Below are 15,939 nucleotides of genomic sequence, written 5' to 3' on the forward strand. Positions count from 1 at the left end.
AACTCATATTTAAATCATTTGTTTACAAAATTTAAAAAACTCTTCATTGGTTTAGGACAGTGATGGCGAACCTTTTGAGCTCGGTGTGTCAGCATTTTGAAAAACCCTAACTTAACTCTGGTGCCGTGTCACATATAGAAATGTTTTGATATTTGCAACCATAGTAAATCAGGCTTATATTTTTGATATTTATTTTATATATTTCAATGCCATTTAACAAAGAAAAATCAACCAAAAAAATGAGTTCGTGTGTCACCTCTGACACGCGTGTCATAGGTTCGCCATCACTGGTTTAGGATATGATCACATTACCTGGCCATGGCCTTCAAAGCCTCTCATAATCTGGCCACAACCCAATTCCTTCCACAACCACTCTTTTTCCTCTTCCTACTTTCTAGCTCAGTTTCTTCTCTTAGAATTTACACTTTGCCATCCTTCCTCAACCTTACAGTTGTCTTAATCCTGTATATGGAGGGGATACAGAATACATGTGGCACTTTGGCAAGTGGATTGTTTTGAGCTGAAGGAAATTAAGACCCAGCCGACTCAGGTAAAGCTTTTAACTTCTCTCTTAAATGCTATTTTGTTTTGCTTTGTTTTTTTACATAGGGAGCCTATACCAGGAAGAGAGCTGTCACCAGAGATAACTTTATATATAAAAAAATAAAAAAAGACTTTATCTTCCTGGTACAGCTAACATTTTTTAAACCTAACATTTGCTATTCTCATCATTTTGTGAAACATTTTTTTTTTTTATCAGAAAGACTTAATCTGCATGGCATGGCAAACCTTTTATGACCAAACATTTGCTCTTCTCATTGCCCTGTGAACTGTCCTTCTCTTCCTTGAAGCTCCAGACTCCTACACCATTCTCCTTAGCTCAGGATGGTTTATGAGCCTCAATTGCCTGACTGCCTTTGAGTTTTTATGTGTTTTGAGGGCTTCTGAATAACTGTAATTATATTTGGTTTTCTCCTGTTAATGTGTTTCATGTCAATTTGATTTTTAGACCAGTCAACAAAACTGGAAGGAAAAGAAGGGGTGTAATATGTCTCCAGCAGTAAAGGGTCTGGAACATGTTGGACTCTCTGTTTAACCTTCTGTCACTGTTTAACTGTAGCCTCAGGTTTGCTGACGACCCAGAAAGCTGGAATGCCCCCCAAAGGTAAAGATCATGTCCCCAGGAAGGAGGTTAATGAAGGTACAGAGTGTGGGTGTTATACGTTAACTTGGAAATGCATTGTTCTTTCTGGTGACCTATGTGATACCCACCATGTGCTTTTACTGTTAACCCCTATGGAGAAGAGACCCTGCCCTTGGAGGGTGTGGATTTATTCCCTGCCAGCCACCACCGGGAGCAAGCAGCTGCTTTGCCCGTGTACGTAAATTTCTCCTATTAAAGCTCTAATTTGAATAAGGCTACAGGTCAGTTTTTCAGAATCAAACCTGAATTTAGACTTTGGGGATTTCCCCCAACACATGGCTTACTGCAGAGAAGCTCCCTGACCCATATGACTTAGAGATAAGACTCACCCATGTCCCTTTTCACTTATAATGAGGCCAGACACAGACCATTTAAATATTATTTTGCTTCAGTAAAGATGAACTGAGCTGTTTGTCTCCACTGATCAATCACAATAAACTGCTTGTAAGGAAATCTTAACTCCACTTCCCTCCTTTCTTCAGTCCTCTGAACTTTGACCCACCCTCCTTCTGACCCAGCCAACAACCCTTCCTTATAGATCTTGCCTAAGAGTCAGCAAACCTCAGGGTGAAATGTTCCCTAATTACCCCACTCCCTCCTCACCTGTTCTTTCCAGCGGAACCTTGTTGGTCCTTCCTGTGAAGACAGTTCCTTTCTCCGTGGCCTGTGAGGTGCTTGCAGCTCTATGGCTGGGTTGTTTTCCACATTGCCAGAGCCTCCTTCCCTTACTGCAATAATCCTGTCAAAAAAAATTTCTTTTGACTTGTCTAGATTATTTTTATTTCATAATACAGATTGCCAAATTGTTTCATTGTCTGTTGAATAGTTTACTCCCTTTTACCCAGATGTGGAGCTGTTTTTTGGGTGTATTTTTTGGAACAATGACTACGCCAGATTCATGTATTGTTCCTGGCACATCTTAACCTGCTGTTTCTCTGACTGTTCCCTATGGCTATTTCCACAAATGTTTGTTTCTATTTTAGTCCTTGAGTCTGTCTCTGTCCCCCCATTTCCTCCTTCTTCACTTACCTGTCTCCTCGAGGTCAGCTCCTGTCTTCAGAACACTGCAGAGAGCCCTGCATGGAGAAGGTTCTGTAAGACCCCCGGAGGGAGACCCTTACTCTGTCCCACGGATCGACGGCAACCCCAATCAACCGCAGGAGGCGTCACTTGATGCAAACAGCAAGAGGCTTTATTCCAGCGCGCTGGGGCTCAACTGTAACTCACGCAGGAGCAGAGGAGTCGAGCCCCGAGCAGAAAGTCTTACAAGTATATATAGGCAAAAACCACACATTGGGATGGGTTACACACGGAAGGGGGGAAGAGGGGAACAAAGGAATTCCAAGGGGGGACTGGGCTCGTTAATAACATGTTTCATGACAGGGCTTAAGCTTAGTCAACAGTCCCATCTGGTAATCTCATATCCTGTTTTTCTTAACTGTCAGAGCGCTGTTTGCTCTGCTTGCTCTTTGCTCGGGGCTGTTTCCTGGGACAGCTTTAAGGGCTTTGTTCCCATCACTGGCGGGGGACCTTAAAGAGTTGAGATAAAACAGGCAGCTTTTAAACACAGGCAGCTTTTAAACACAGGCAGCTTTTAAACACAGGCAGCTTTTAAACATTTTTATTCTTTCAGTTCCTTCCCAGAGCCTGGTAAGCTGCTGACTCTGACCTCCAGCTGAGACTTAAATTCTGGCTGTGGTGGAGGTGCCTGAATTTATACTGCAAGAAGGATGTAAAAAGTGGTTTCACTTTTGGATTTTCTAATAAATCAGCTGACTAAGAGGAATTCTATTTATTTTTATTGCGATTTTTTTTGTTTTAAAATTATTCTAATTAGAAGACTAATTGTGTGTGAGTGTGTGTGTGTGTGTGTGTGTGCATATGTGTGTGTGTATGTGAGTCCATGAGGTTTAGGGTGAACACAAGATAAAACACACATCACAAACAGGATAGAGGTAGAATTTGTGAGGAGACATGGGCACAATTTGCAGATCAGTGATTTCCTCAGGACAGCGCTCTAACTGCTTTGCTGTTCCAATTCTCATGTCACCTAAGGACAAAGGGAGAAGCATGCTCCCAGTGCTAATGAAATCTGTTAGTTTTTATTTCAGTAAAGGACTTTTATGCTAGAATTAGTTTCAAGTCTTGAAACTCTGTTTTCCAGAAATGGTTAGTTTGAAAATGAATAAATCTTTTAATATTTTATTACCTGATTTGGATCATCCAACTCAAAAGTGTGCTAAGTTCTTTAAGGTGTGTTGTGTAAAAATCTAAAGCGCATATTTGGAATTTATGGTGATGTGGACGAAAGGGGCCACACGCTGACCTGACAAGCTCAGGGAAGGCCTGTGTGGCAGCCTAGCAGACTCAGAGACCTAAAATAACCACAAAGGATGGTCTGAAATTAAACTTTGACTAAAAGCAGTTATGGTGGGCAGTTATGTCCTAGGCCAGTATCTTCACTGACAAGATCAACTTTGATCTTTACTGAGCCCATTTGCCTTTTTGCCTCTAAGATAACATTCCTTTGAAGTGTCTGGGTAACTTGTAACTTCCCTTTTTCTGGAACCCCTGGGGCATAACCAAATGTTCTGGGCGCCAGGGCAGATACTACAAATTCCTTCATTATCATGTTGATTGATCCTGCACCCACCTAAGTATGTGTCCATCATTTTACTTTTTATCCTATCACAGAGGTTTCCCCTGCTTCGCTTAATCCCACCTCCTTAAATCTGTCACCAATGAATTTCATGTATAAATACGAATGTAACCCTGCCATTCTCCGGAGCACTATCTCAATTCATTGAGGTTCTGCTTCCCGGCATATGTCGATAGTTTGGCTCAAATAAACTCACAAAAATTCTTTACAGGTTTCAATGGTTTTTTACGTTAACAGTGAGAAAGAGAGAATTTTCCTCTTCTGTATCCTTCATATTAGAGTTTTCTAGTAACGTTATTTCTGACAGTTGGTCCTCAAACTTAAACCCATATAAAGCATTTTGCTTTATCGTCTTTCTCTGAATATAATGCATTATAATACTGATTGCAGACCAGTCTGCCCTGTCCCAATGTTCTTTTATTTCAAACGTTTGTGATCAGATGCACAGATATTCTTCAGGTGAACTACATACTCATTTTTTCAGTTCCTCCAGAAATCCTACCCACCTCTCTTTTCCTACACTTTCCCTTAGATAGGAGTATTGGTTTTTCTTTCTTTATTTTAAGTTTAGTTTTCAATTACAGTTGACATTAAATATAATTTTATTTTAGTTTCTGGTACACAGCATTGTGGTAGGACAATTACATAATTTAGGAAATGATCCCCCTGATAATTTAAGTACCCACCTGGCACCATACATAGTTATTACAATATTATAGATTATATTCCCTAGAGGCATTGGTGTTTTCTAATAGGCAAGAGTTTAAATGCCAGTCAGGACAGATTTGAATCCAGCATTCAAGAGTTACTAGTATATTTACTTAAGTCTTATGAATGGGAAGTTCAACCCAAGTAATGAGAACAACTCAGTAGTGGAATGAATTTTTGCCAGTAGTACTATCTACCTCACATAACATTAAAGGGGATAAAATGCTTCGCCTGAAATAATGATTCAAATTCAGATTTTTCTTCCTGGCACATCATTGGTTTGATGTTCAAATCTATCAAAAGAAGAGGCATCAAGGGGAATGTTATAAGTGCAATATTCCATGAGTTGTTTAATTCAAATCTTTGAGATTTTCTATATGAGAGCCACTATCTTACAGTTCTTGAGGCCTTTATTTCCCATTCATATGCTGTGCCTTATATCAGTGTCTATATCTTGTCTATTGCTATGCTATTGTAACAGAGAATATAAAGCATAAAATATTTATTCAATATTATACTAACCAGAATTAAATATGAATCAACAAATTAACAAGTCTGTTAGAACAAAAAGATGAAGCAGATTTTTTGCTAGCATCTGTATTTTAGCTTCTATTTTAATACATTGCAGGGACCAACAGTTTCCTTTCCTGTCGAAATAGGAGCTAACCGATGACAGAAATTAGGCTGATGCAGATCGATTCAACTTGCTGTCAAGATCTTTACCGTAACCAGGAAGAACACTGCCTGCATGCTCCCACTTCCCTTCCCTCTCCTTATGAAATCCACCAGCTTAACTAGAGATGTGAAGCCTGTTTTTCAGACAGGAATCGGCCATCTTCTCAGGAAGCCAGCACCTGAACAACCCCCCTCCTTTTACCAACACTTGTTTCATGAGTATTGGCTTTCCTCACAGCAGGCAGCCAAACCTGCCTTTGGTAGCACGAGGAGTCTACAGATGATAGAGTTTGTGCCTGAACTACCTCAGAGGCTGTCACATTTGAACACATTTTCTGTATATGATAAGATAGCAAACATTGTTTGAATTACTTACAGTCCCAAAATCAAATTCACAAAAGAGTTCATTCCACCACTGTGCCTCCAGTTACTAAGAACAACGCCCAATACAGAGAAAAGACTTTTGGTTTCATTTCTCATTCTTATCTCAATGCTTGTTTTTGTGAGGAGTGTTTGCTAAGAATAAATGCTGTGAAAGGCCATGGCTAGCATGGCTTTTCGGGCTCAAAGGCTTGGAAAAAGAGCTGATGTGAAAACTGACACACAAGACAAGAAATATTAATTTGGAATTACTGGGGGAAGCCAGGGAAAGCTTAACTATAGCAGTCAAGTTCCACTGAGCGTCTGTTCCCAGCTGCTTTTATTTTCTAGAATACACAATTGCCTTTTAGGAATGCAAACAGACATATCAATGGTAATGTTTAGTAAACAGTAAGATTATCAGGTTTTGGGGGAGTTTGCTTTAGGCCATTGAGTCAGCAGTAGGAAATAAAATGAAAATATTCACCCTGTGAATATCAAAGCCCAAACTCAGCCTTCTGGGGGACTTCTCACATTTATATTAATTACTGTTGATCTTGGTTTCCAGCAAAATGTCCTTTCCCTAGCCAATTTGGCTCAGTGGATAGGGCCTCGGCCTGAAGAATGAAAGGTCCCAGGTTTGATTCTGGTCAAGGGTACATGCCCTGGTTGCAGGCTTGATACCCAGTAGGGGGTGTGCAGGAGGTAACCGATTTCTTATTATTGACGTTCCTATCTGTCTCTTCCTCTTTGAAATCAATAAAAATATATATATTTTTAAAAAGAATAAATGTCCTTTTCTTTTTAATATTTATTTATCAATTTTAGATAGAGAGGAAGAAAGGGAGGGAAGGAGAGAGAGAGAGAGAGAGAGAGAGAGAGAGAGAGAGAGAGAGAGATCTGAATTTGTTGTTTCACTTATTTATGAATTCATTGGCTGGTCCCCAACCTTAAATCCCCAACCTTGGTATATTAGGACAATACCAACTGAGGTGGCTAGCCAGGGCCCTAATGAATTGTCACTGTAAGCTGTTATCCTTAGGCTTTCCTGCCAGTTTCCTAACTTACGTTTCATTCGGAAAATTCTAGCCTTTTTCTGAATAAACTGAGAAAATATGAATACACACATCTCCTTAGAGAAGCCAGAGAGAGCCAATGACTCACAGGTCCCACCCAGGGCTAGGAAGAGGCTAAGACCAGAGAGGCACTTGGGATGTAAGTGTACTTGAGAGTGAAGGAATCCTTACATTTTTTCACTCTAGGTGCCTTATGTTCCTCACCTAGTTCAACCCTAATCCCACCTTTGAACATCTGTAGAGTGGGGCAACCCATCTCTAATCCATTGATTAGAGAGAGAAGGGCAGCTGAGATCACCAAGTCTATCCTGCCAGGCATTTCCCCCGGATCATTCCTTCCAGCTGCCCCTTCTAAAATCTGGTGGGAGATACTTGCCAAGAAGAAGAGGGAGAAGAGGAAGACATTTCAGATAACCCAGGTGTATTAGTAACATCCAGTCTTCCTTCGTTTTAACACCAGTTGTGTGGGTGTTTTCCCTTCAATGAGCAAGTCCACAACACCAGCAGGGTGGCCTACAGTAGAACTCATTCTGACACTGTCTACCTGCATATAATCCTATCCCACTGGTAAAGGGCTCAGTCCCACCTTCAGATTCCAGTCCCAAGGTGCAGGTCCCCTGGGTATTCACAACTTCTGTCCAATTTGACTATAAATCAGTACTCCCACAACCCTCTTCTCAGGCTCCATTAGATATCAAGAGTGGGTCACAGAACTCAAGGAAATACTTAGTACATTTACCAGTTTTTTAAAGAATATGATAAAGGTTACAGATGAAGAGATAGATAGGTTGGAGTTTGTGAGGGTCCTGAGGGCAGGAGCCTTTGTCCTGGTGGAGTTGTAGTGCCTCTTCCTGCCAGTATAGGGTTGTATTCACCAACTTATAAGCTCTCCAAAACACACAATGCTCGAATGTTATAATGGCTTTCTTTCAAGATACTTATTTCACCCTTAAGGAGATACATAGGCTCAACACAGGTGAATAGGAGAATATCTGAGGCAAGTAGAAACCAAAATAAAGTGGTGGTGGCTATACTTATTTCAGATTAAAATGGACTGTAATCCAAAACAGCTATAAGAGACAAATAAGGTCAATATATAAAGCTAAAGGGGTAAATTTGTCAAGAAGATATAACAGTCATAAATGTATATGTGCACCCAACTTCAGAGCACCTAAATATATTAAGCAAATACTATTAAGAATCAAAGTGAGAAGTAGACAACAACATAGTAATAGTGGACTTCAATACTCCACTGTAAGTAATGGATAAGTCATCCTGACAGAAAATCAGCAAAAACATTGGATTTGAAACATAAATTTTGATCAAATGGACCAAATAAACAGTTATAGAACAGTCCATGCAGTTGCATGCATATTCCTTATAAGTGCACTCAGAATATTCTCCAGGATTTATCATAGGTTAGAACGCAAATCTAAACAACATACTCCTGAACAACCAATTGGTCAAAGAAAAATCAAAAGGAGATAAAAATAGTTTGAAACATTCAAATGAAAACTCAACATAATGAAAATCGATGGGATGCATCAGAAGCAGTTCAGAGAGGAAAGTTTATAGTGATAAGTACATACGTTAGGAAAGTAGAAAAACGTTAAACAACCTAACTTACTAGTAACACCTCCCCCCAATAACTAGAAAAAAGAAGAAACTAAGCTCAAAGTTAGCAGAAGAAAGAAAAACAAAGATCAGAATAAATAATTGAAATAGAACAAAACTAAATGAATAGCTGACTTTTTGAAAATAAACACAAAACAAAATTGACAAATATTTAGCTAGAATCACTAAGGAAAATAAAGAAGCAAATAAATAAAAGCAGAATTAAAAGATGAGACATTTAAACTACTACCACAGAAATACAAAGAATAAAAAAGAATAAGTGGGGACATTATAATTCAATGTTTTATTAACTATACTATTATAAATTCAAGCTGCAAAGTCAAGTAGTCAAGATACAGCAAATATTTAGTGTGTTTTTATAAAAGAAAGAAATACAAAGAGTCATGAGATATTACTATGAACATTGGGTAGCCGAGAAGAAATGGATATATTTTTAGAAACATATAACCTCCCATGGATGATAACAAAGAAATATAAAATTTGAACGGAATTATAACAAGTAAGGAGATTGAGTTGATTGAACAAAATTGCTAAACACAATAAACCATGGGACCAGATGCCTTCAAATGCAAATTCTGTCAAACATTTAAAGAATTAACACCAACTCTTTCTAAGCTCTTCTTAAAAAAGTAAGGAGGAGGACCCTAGCTTGTCTGGCCCAGTGGATAGAGTGTTGGCCTACGTACTGAATGGTCCCAGGGTCGATTCAGGTCAAGGGCACATGCCTAGGTTGTGTGCTTGATCCCCAGTGGGGGCAGGGAGGGAAGGGTTTTGGGAGGCAGCCAATCAATGATCAATGATTCTCTCTCATCACTGATGTTTCTATCTCTCGCCTCCCTTCTTGTCTAAAAAATCAATAAAAATCTATTTTAAAAAATGAGGAACAGAGAACACCTGCAATCTATTTTAATTAGCCCAGAATTACCCTAAAATCAATGGTAGATAAGTATATTACAAGGGAAGAAAACTATCACAAAAGAAAAAGGCAACCAACTAACAGGAGAAGGTATTTGCAAATCATAGCTGAAACAAGGGTTAATATACAAAATATATAAAGAACGTACAAATGAAACCCAACAAAATACAATTCCATTTAAAAAGGAGGAGAACAGACACTTCTCCCAAGAAAACATACAAATGGCCAATGGACACATGAAAAGATGCTCAACTTCACTAGCTCCTGTAGGTTGGCATTAAGAAAATGCAAATCACAAGTACTATGAGATACCACCTCACACCTGTTAGGATGGCTGTTATCAACAAGACAAATAATAACAAAGGTTCAAGAGGTTCTGTAGAAAAATGAACCCTCATTCACTTCTGCTGGGAATGTAAACTGGTACAGCTATTATGGAAAACAGTATGAAGGTTCCTCAAAAAATGTAAGAATAAAGTTACTTTATGATCCAGCATCCCCTCTTCTGAATATCTACCCCAAAAATTTGAAAACATTTATTTTCAAAGGTAAATGCACCCCTATGTTCATTGCAGCATTCTTTATAATAGCCCAAACATGAAAACAACCCCAGTATCCTTTCATGGATGATTGGATAAAGACAGTGGTACACATATACAATGGAATATTACTTAAAACATAAAAGTTGAATATTATCATTTGTGACAACATTGGCGAATCTTGAGAGGTCTGATGCTTTGTGAAATAAGTCAGATGGAAAAGAAGAACCATATGATTTCACTTATGTAAGATATAATACAAAAGCAAGAAATTAAATAAAACAAATAACAAAACCCTACAAATTTCTAGAGACAATAGAATGGTGGTTACCAGGGGTAAGCGGGTGGGGAAAGGGTGAAGAAGATAAAGGGGTTCAAAGACAAGGTGATAGAAGGAGACTAGACTTCAGGTGGTATGCACACAGTAGAGTATACAGATGTTGTAATATAAACTTTTACACCTGAAATTTATATAATGTTATCACCCCAATACATTTAATAAAAATTCAAAGCTTTCTCATAGAAAAAAAAGGTAATGGAAAATATAATTGCAAACCATATATTGGATAAGTGGTTAATATCCAAAATGCAAAACAAACAAAACCACACACAGAAAAACCCTTATACAACTCAATAACAAACAATTCAAACAGTGGTTAAAAATGGGCAGTGAAGCCAAGCAAAATTTCCCAAAGAAAACATCCACATGGCCTACAGACCTATGAAAAGATACTTAACATCACCAATCATCAGGGAAATTCACATCAAATCACAATGAGATATCACCTCACACTAGTCAGAGTGGCTGTCAACAAGAAGACGGTTAAGTGCTGGGGAGGACTTGGAGAAAAGGGAACCCTAGTGTACTGTTGGTGGGAATGTGAATTGGTTTGGTATTTCTGGCTTAATGTCTGTTGATGAAATGTATTAGTGCTTCCCATTCACTTCTCATTATTTAGTCTCACTTCTGCCCTCATCTTTCTCTAGATTAATTATAAACCAGATGCTCATATACTCATTACCCAGTCCAGAAGGCCTCTCCCAACATTTTCATCCTTCTCTTTGTTGACCTCTCTCCTCTCTTGAACCCATCATGGTACTGTGCCTTTAAGAGAACTTCCTATCTAATAAAAGACAAAAGGGTAATTAACCGTACCTCCACAACACTTCCCATTGGCTAATCAGTGAGATATGCAAATTAACTGCCAACAAAGATGGTGGTTAACCTCCAACAAAGATGGTGGTTAATTTGTATATGTTGCCGCTGATGGTGATCAGAAACCCAGGCGGCAGGCAAGAAACAGGGCCTTTTGCCCCGCTCCCCAGCCATGATCGGAGAACTGGGGGCCTTTGTCTTCCCCCCAGCCGTGATCAGAGAACCGGGCAACCTTTGCCCGACCCCCAGCCGTGATCGGAGATCCGGGGGCCTTTACCCCGCCCCCCCATCCGTGATTGGAGAACTGGGGGCCTTTACCCCACCCTCAGCCATGATTGGTGAACCAGGCAGCCTTTGCCCAACCCCCACCCGTGATCAAAGAACCAGGGGCCTTTGTCCCGTTCCCCATCCTTGATTGGAGAAGCCATGTGGGGCAGGAAAGAAGCGGTGCTGGTGGCCCCCTCTTCCTTGCCTCCCCCCCTCCCCCCCACCAGTGGTCAGTAATCGGAGAAGCCAGGTGGGACAGGGAAGAGGTGGCACTAACCCCTAAGTAGATCGCGAGCACCTTTCAAACTGCAAACCCCATGAGACTGGGTCCTGACCACCAAATAGATCTCGAGCACCTTTCAAACTGCGCTGGTAAAACCCCCTGAGACTGGGTCCTGGCCGCCACCTAGATCACGAGCACCTTTCAAACTGAGTGGGTAAAACTCCTTGAGACTGGGTCCTGACCGCTATGTGCCACCACTTAGATTGCGAGCACTGTTCAAACTGAGCGGGTAAAACCCCCTGAGACCTGGTCCTGGCTGCCACATAGATCGGGAGCACCTTTCAAACTGCAAACCCCATGAGACCGGGTCCTGACCGCCAGGTAGATCGTGAGCACCTTTCAAACTGCGTGGGTAAAACCCATGAGACTGGGTCTTGGCCTCTATGTGCTTCCACATAGATCTCAGCGGCCAGCAGCTGCCTCTTCCCTGCCCCTCCCCCTGCCTGTATTTTTAATAATTTCTTAACATGGTAAAAGAATTTTACATTATGATCCAAGGGTGGTGGGGTGAGGAGAAGGAGCAGCAGAACTATCCAACAAACAAAAAGGGTAACAGAAATGCATGGTGGAAGGGATTTGAAGGGTGGGTAGGGGTATTGCCCAATTGGTTTGTTAGTACTATTCATGGGAAGACAGCATCCTGAATCCTTCTCTATACAGCATATTGGGAGTAAATATGAGGCATCCAGGTGGAAATATGATTAGGGGTTGGAAGACAGACAGGGAAAGAAGAAGTCAGAAATAGACACTGAGAGAGTTACTGGCTGGCTGGCTTCAACTACTGAGTCTCCAATAGTGATAGAATAAAAAAGTGGGGGATATCTCTGGAATATTCAAGAGATAGGGGGCAACTCTTCTATGGTTTTGACTTGCCCAGCAGATTTCTACATACACACGTGTACACGCCTATGTTTGCATGCACACACATATACACATAGCTGACTGCCCTCCCTGGAAGCACAGAAGAAGAAGAAGCTGACAGAAGAAGAAGCTGCCCACCTTTGGTCCAGGCACTAGCGCCTGCAGCTGGCTGCAGCCCAGGAGACGGACAAGCCACCCATCCGAGGTCCCAGGCTGCAGCCACCTGGAGAAGCTGCCAGCCCTATGGTTCAGGGCACCAGCGCCTGTGGCCAGGGAAATAGGTTCCCTCTTCTCCTACTGCAGTCATTACTCCAATATTCCCCTTCTGAATTTCTCTCCTCTGTCGCAACCCAACTCCACTTTTCATCTGAAGGATGAAGGATACAGAACAGAGAGAGCAGTGTTAAAAGCTTACATTTTTAAGCCGGTAAGGTTGGTACTTAAACATATAAATGGAAAACTAGAGGCCTTAAGGGAACAAAGGCTACAAAGGGAGGGGACAGGGACAGGGCATAACATATTATATCCAGCAACCCATATGGGGACTGAAAACTTTGCAACGATGACAATTACTGAAGATATGAATCAACTAAAATAGTTGACAGGGACAATTCTTCCATCTTTGAAAATATCTACATCAAATCTGTTTAAATAGATTTTCATCTGCATAATATAACACATTCTGACAAGACCACCACCACCACCAATGTGGTGAGTGTTGTGCCAATAAATGCTTAATAACTGAGGGACCCCCCCACCTGAGTGCACAAATTTTTGTGCACCGGGCTACTAGTAATTATATAAGTGCTATGGATCACAGGCTTAGCAAAAATATGTTTAAAATCCCAGCACTTATTCCAGACATATTTATTGAGGGTTTTCAGAATGGTGAGAAATGATCTAGGTGCTGTGAGATGATGGATGAATGAGGGAGGGTAGATACCTGTCCATTGGGAATTTACAGTTGGGGTTGGGCAGGGGAGCAGACTATGAACTTGTAAATACTTGAATAAGCAACATAACTTCGGGTTATCTTACACCTAAGAAATAAATAAGCAGGTAATAGAACTCAACTTCTTCCTCTACCTCATATAACCCCACACAATGTCTCATCTAATCAGTCTCCTCCAGTGCTGTCTGATCTGTCAACTTCTACCTCCCCTACCTCTGGCCTAGTCTAGTCTTCAGTCAACTCCCCTTGAATTCCTAAACCAGGTTCCTATTTGTTTTTTTTTTTTTGCTTCTAGTCTCTCTGTCTAATTCATCATCCAGCCTGATGCAAGAATGACCTTTCTGAAATGTTAATCTGATGTCTTTCTCTTCATTTAAAAATCCTTCAGTGGTTTTCCCTGGTCTTCAGGGTAAAATCCAAACACTTCATCATGTCTTACAGGACACTTTGTAATGTGATTTTGCTTGGCTTTTCTGCTTTCATTTCTTCTGCTTCTTCCTCAAATACTAAGTCCCAGCTGCACCAAATTACTTACTTGGAATTTCTTAACCAGGACATACTGCTTCATAACTCAGTGCACTTATACCTGCAGCTCTCAGCGCCTGGAATGCCCTCACAGCTCACTTCCATGACTACCACTCTAATCAAACATCTGAGCCTTGAGGGATGGGCATCCTGGCAGGGCCAAGTTTGGCTTCACACTAATTAGTGCATATAAAGTAGCTTCCTATTGCACACATGCCCAGGCCAGTCTGAAGCTGGATTTCCCCTTTCTGAGTTCCCAGAAAGGCCCAGATTTGACAAAAATAAGCAATTTCTAGGAAATTCCCAGCAGGTTTAACTTCCTAATCCTCCTCCCACTTCAACCCTCTCCTTCACTCCACCTTCCCTTCCCCCACAAGCCCCATCTCTCTCCAAGAGGAAGGGGCTTATACTGGAGTCCAATATCCTCTGCTCAATGCTTGCATTCCTTTGGGCAAGATAATAGTACATCTCAGTTCTGTTCCTCTTTTGAGGCCCATTCAGGGCTTGAGGGGAACACATGAGGGTATTATGTGACCCTTCCTAGAAACAGGAATGGTGGTAGTGTTCCTTGAAAGTTCTAGGGTACCAGATTATTATAGATGGTTTTCTTTTCTCTTGTTTTTTTAAATGGTGAGAGATGTATTATTAATTTAAGAGAGAGAGAGACAGAGAGAGAGAGAGAGAGAGAGAGAGAGAGAGAGAGAGAGAGAGATTTGCTATTGAATTGCTATTCCACTCATTTATGCAACCATTGGTTAATTCTTGTTTTTGCCCTGACTGGAGATGGAACCCATAACCTTGGGATTGTGGACAACATTCTAACCCACAGAGCTACTAACTTACAGTACAGATGGCTTTCCAGATGTTCAGTCTCCAACTCCTATAGGATGTAGTGTTTCTCTAAGAAATTCCAGGGGTCAGTCTCTGTGCTGGATGCCATAACTCAAACACCTTTGTGGGCCAATTTGGAATAATAGGGTCCTTGCCCCATATACAGCAACATTAAGAAAAACAAAAGTGTGCTGTCACAGTCCCTAGAGCAGCTGGGTTAGGAGCACGAGGCTGCTGTCTCTGTGAGGCAGGAGCAGGGGTGGGAGGCAGTTCCTTTTATACTCAATCACTGCCTATGTTTCCAGATCCTGCTTATTCCATTTTGGGATCAGCAGCATTCCCAGAGCCCCTACTCTGACTCTGAACTTGGTATCAAGGAGCCAGCACTTGAAACAGGTTTGAGATCAAGTCCTTCTCCTAGAGGGGGAGAGTTACCCGGAGGAGAGCAGAGTCAGGCACCACGGCAGAGACATTTAGCTCTCAGCACTCCCAAAGGTAGGGTCTCCACACAGACACACACACACACACACACACACACACACACACACACACAAATGACAATATTCCAACCAACTGAGCCACACTGGCCAGGGCTGTTTGCCGATATTTTTGTGTCTGACTTCATATGCAACTTCACCTCAGTAAAAAAAGATCTCATAAAAGACAAGTCTCATATAACTAAAGATCATTTATTTTAAAATTAGTGCTTTAAAAGCTGGGCTATATTCTACCACAAGAGCTGAAATCATAAAATAAGATCCTAAACTCTTATTAATTTACTATGAAAATGATCTCACTCATTTATGGAATATAATGAACAACATAAACTGATGAACAAAAACAGATTCAGAGACAGAAGCATCAATCAGACCGTCAACCTCAGAGGGAAGGTAAGGGAGGGTGAGGGTAAGGAGGAGCGATCAACCAAAGGACTTGTATGCATGTATATAAGCCTAACCAATGGACACTGACACCAAAGGCCAGGGGATGAGAGCATGAGTGGGGGTGGGGGCCAATGGGGGAATAAGGACACATTTGTAATACCTTAATCAATAAAGAAAAAAACAATGAAGAAATTTACTATGAAAAGTAATATATGTGGCTGAGTTTGACTGTGTAACTGATAATTCTGCACATTAACTTCCACGTAGAATAAAATATGTTTTAGTTAATGAGTTTTAAAAAGTGATCATTTTTGAAGGCTGCATATGTAGGTTACTCAACCCTAACCATAGCAAATGTTTGGAACCTCCGACCATCAGAAGATATGTGTGTGAAGGTTATTGGATCAG

The 15,939-nt window shown here is 40.9% G+C and overlaps 2 protein-coding genes and 1 long non-coding RNA gene across 4 annotated transcripts in view; all 3 read right to left on the reverse strand.

The window, feature by feature from the left end:
- The window catches only part of LOC132240920 (interferon-induced very large GTPase 1-like), a 60,541-nt gene extending 58,285 nt beyond the window's left edge, over positions 1-2,256 (reverse strand). Inside the window, exon 1 of one of the 2 annotated variants that reach the window (XM_059708770.1) lies at positions 2,234-2,256. The gene's annotated coding sequence lies outside the window, so the exon portion shown is untranslated. Of the gene's footprint in view, positions 1-1,807; positions 1,944-2,233 lie in introns of those variants that run through there. The other variant, XM_059708769.1, reaches the window with a different exon arrangement.
- The window catches only part of LOC132240925 (uncharacterized), a 220,938-nt gene that overhangs the window by 96,690 nt on the left and 108,309 nt on the right, over positions 1-15,939 (reverse strand). The gene's annotated exons all lie outside the window — the stretch shown is intronic.
- The window catches only part of LOC132240922 (interferon-induced very large GTPase 1-like), a 154,424-nt gene that overhangs the window by 58,285 nt on the left and 80,200 nt on the right, over positions 1-15,939 (reverse strand). The window lies entirely within an intron of this gene.

Source organism: Myotis daubentonii, chromosome 9 (assembly GCF_963259705.1).
Source record: "Myotis daubentonii chromosome 9, mMyoDau2.1, whole genome shotgun sequence".
Classification (NCBI taxonomy): domain Eukaryota; kingdom Metazoa; phylum Chordata; class Mammalia; order Chiroptera; family Vespertilionidae; genus Myotis; species Myotis daubentonii.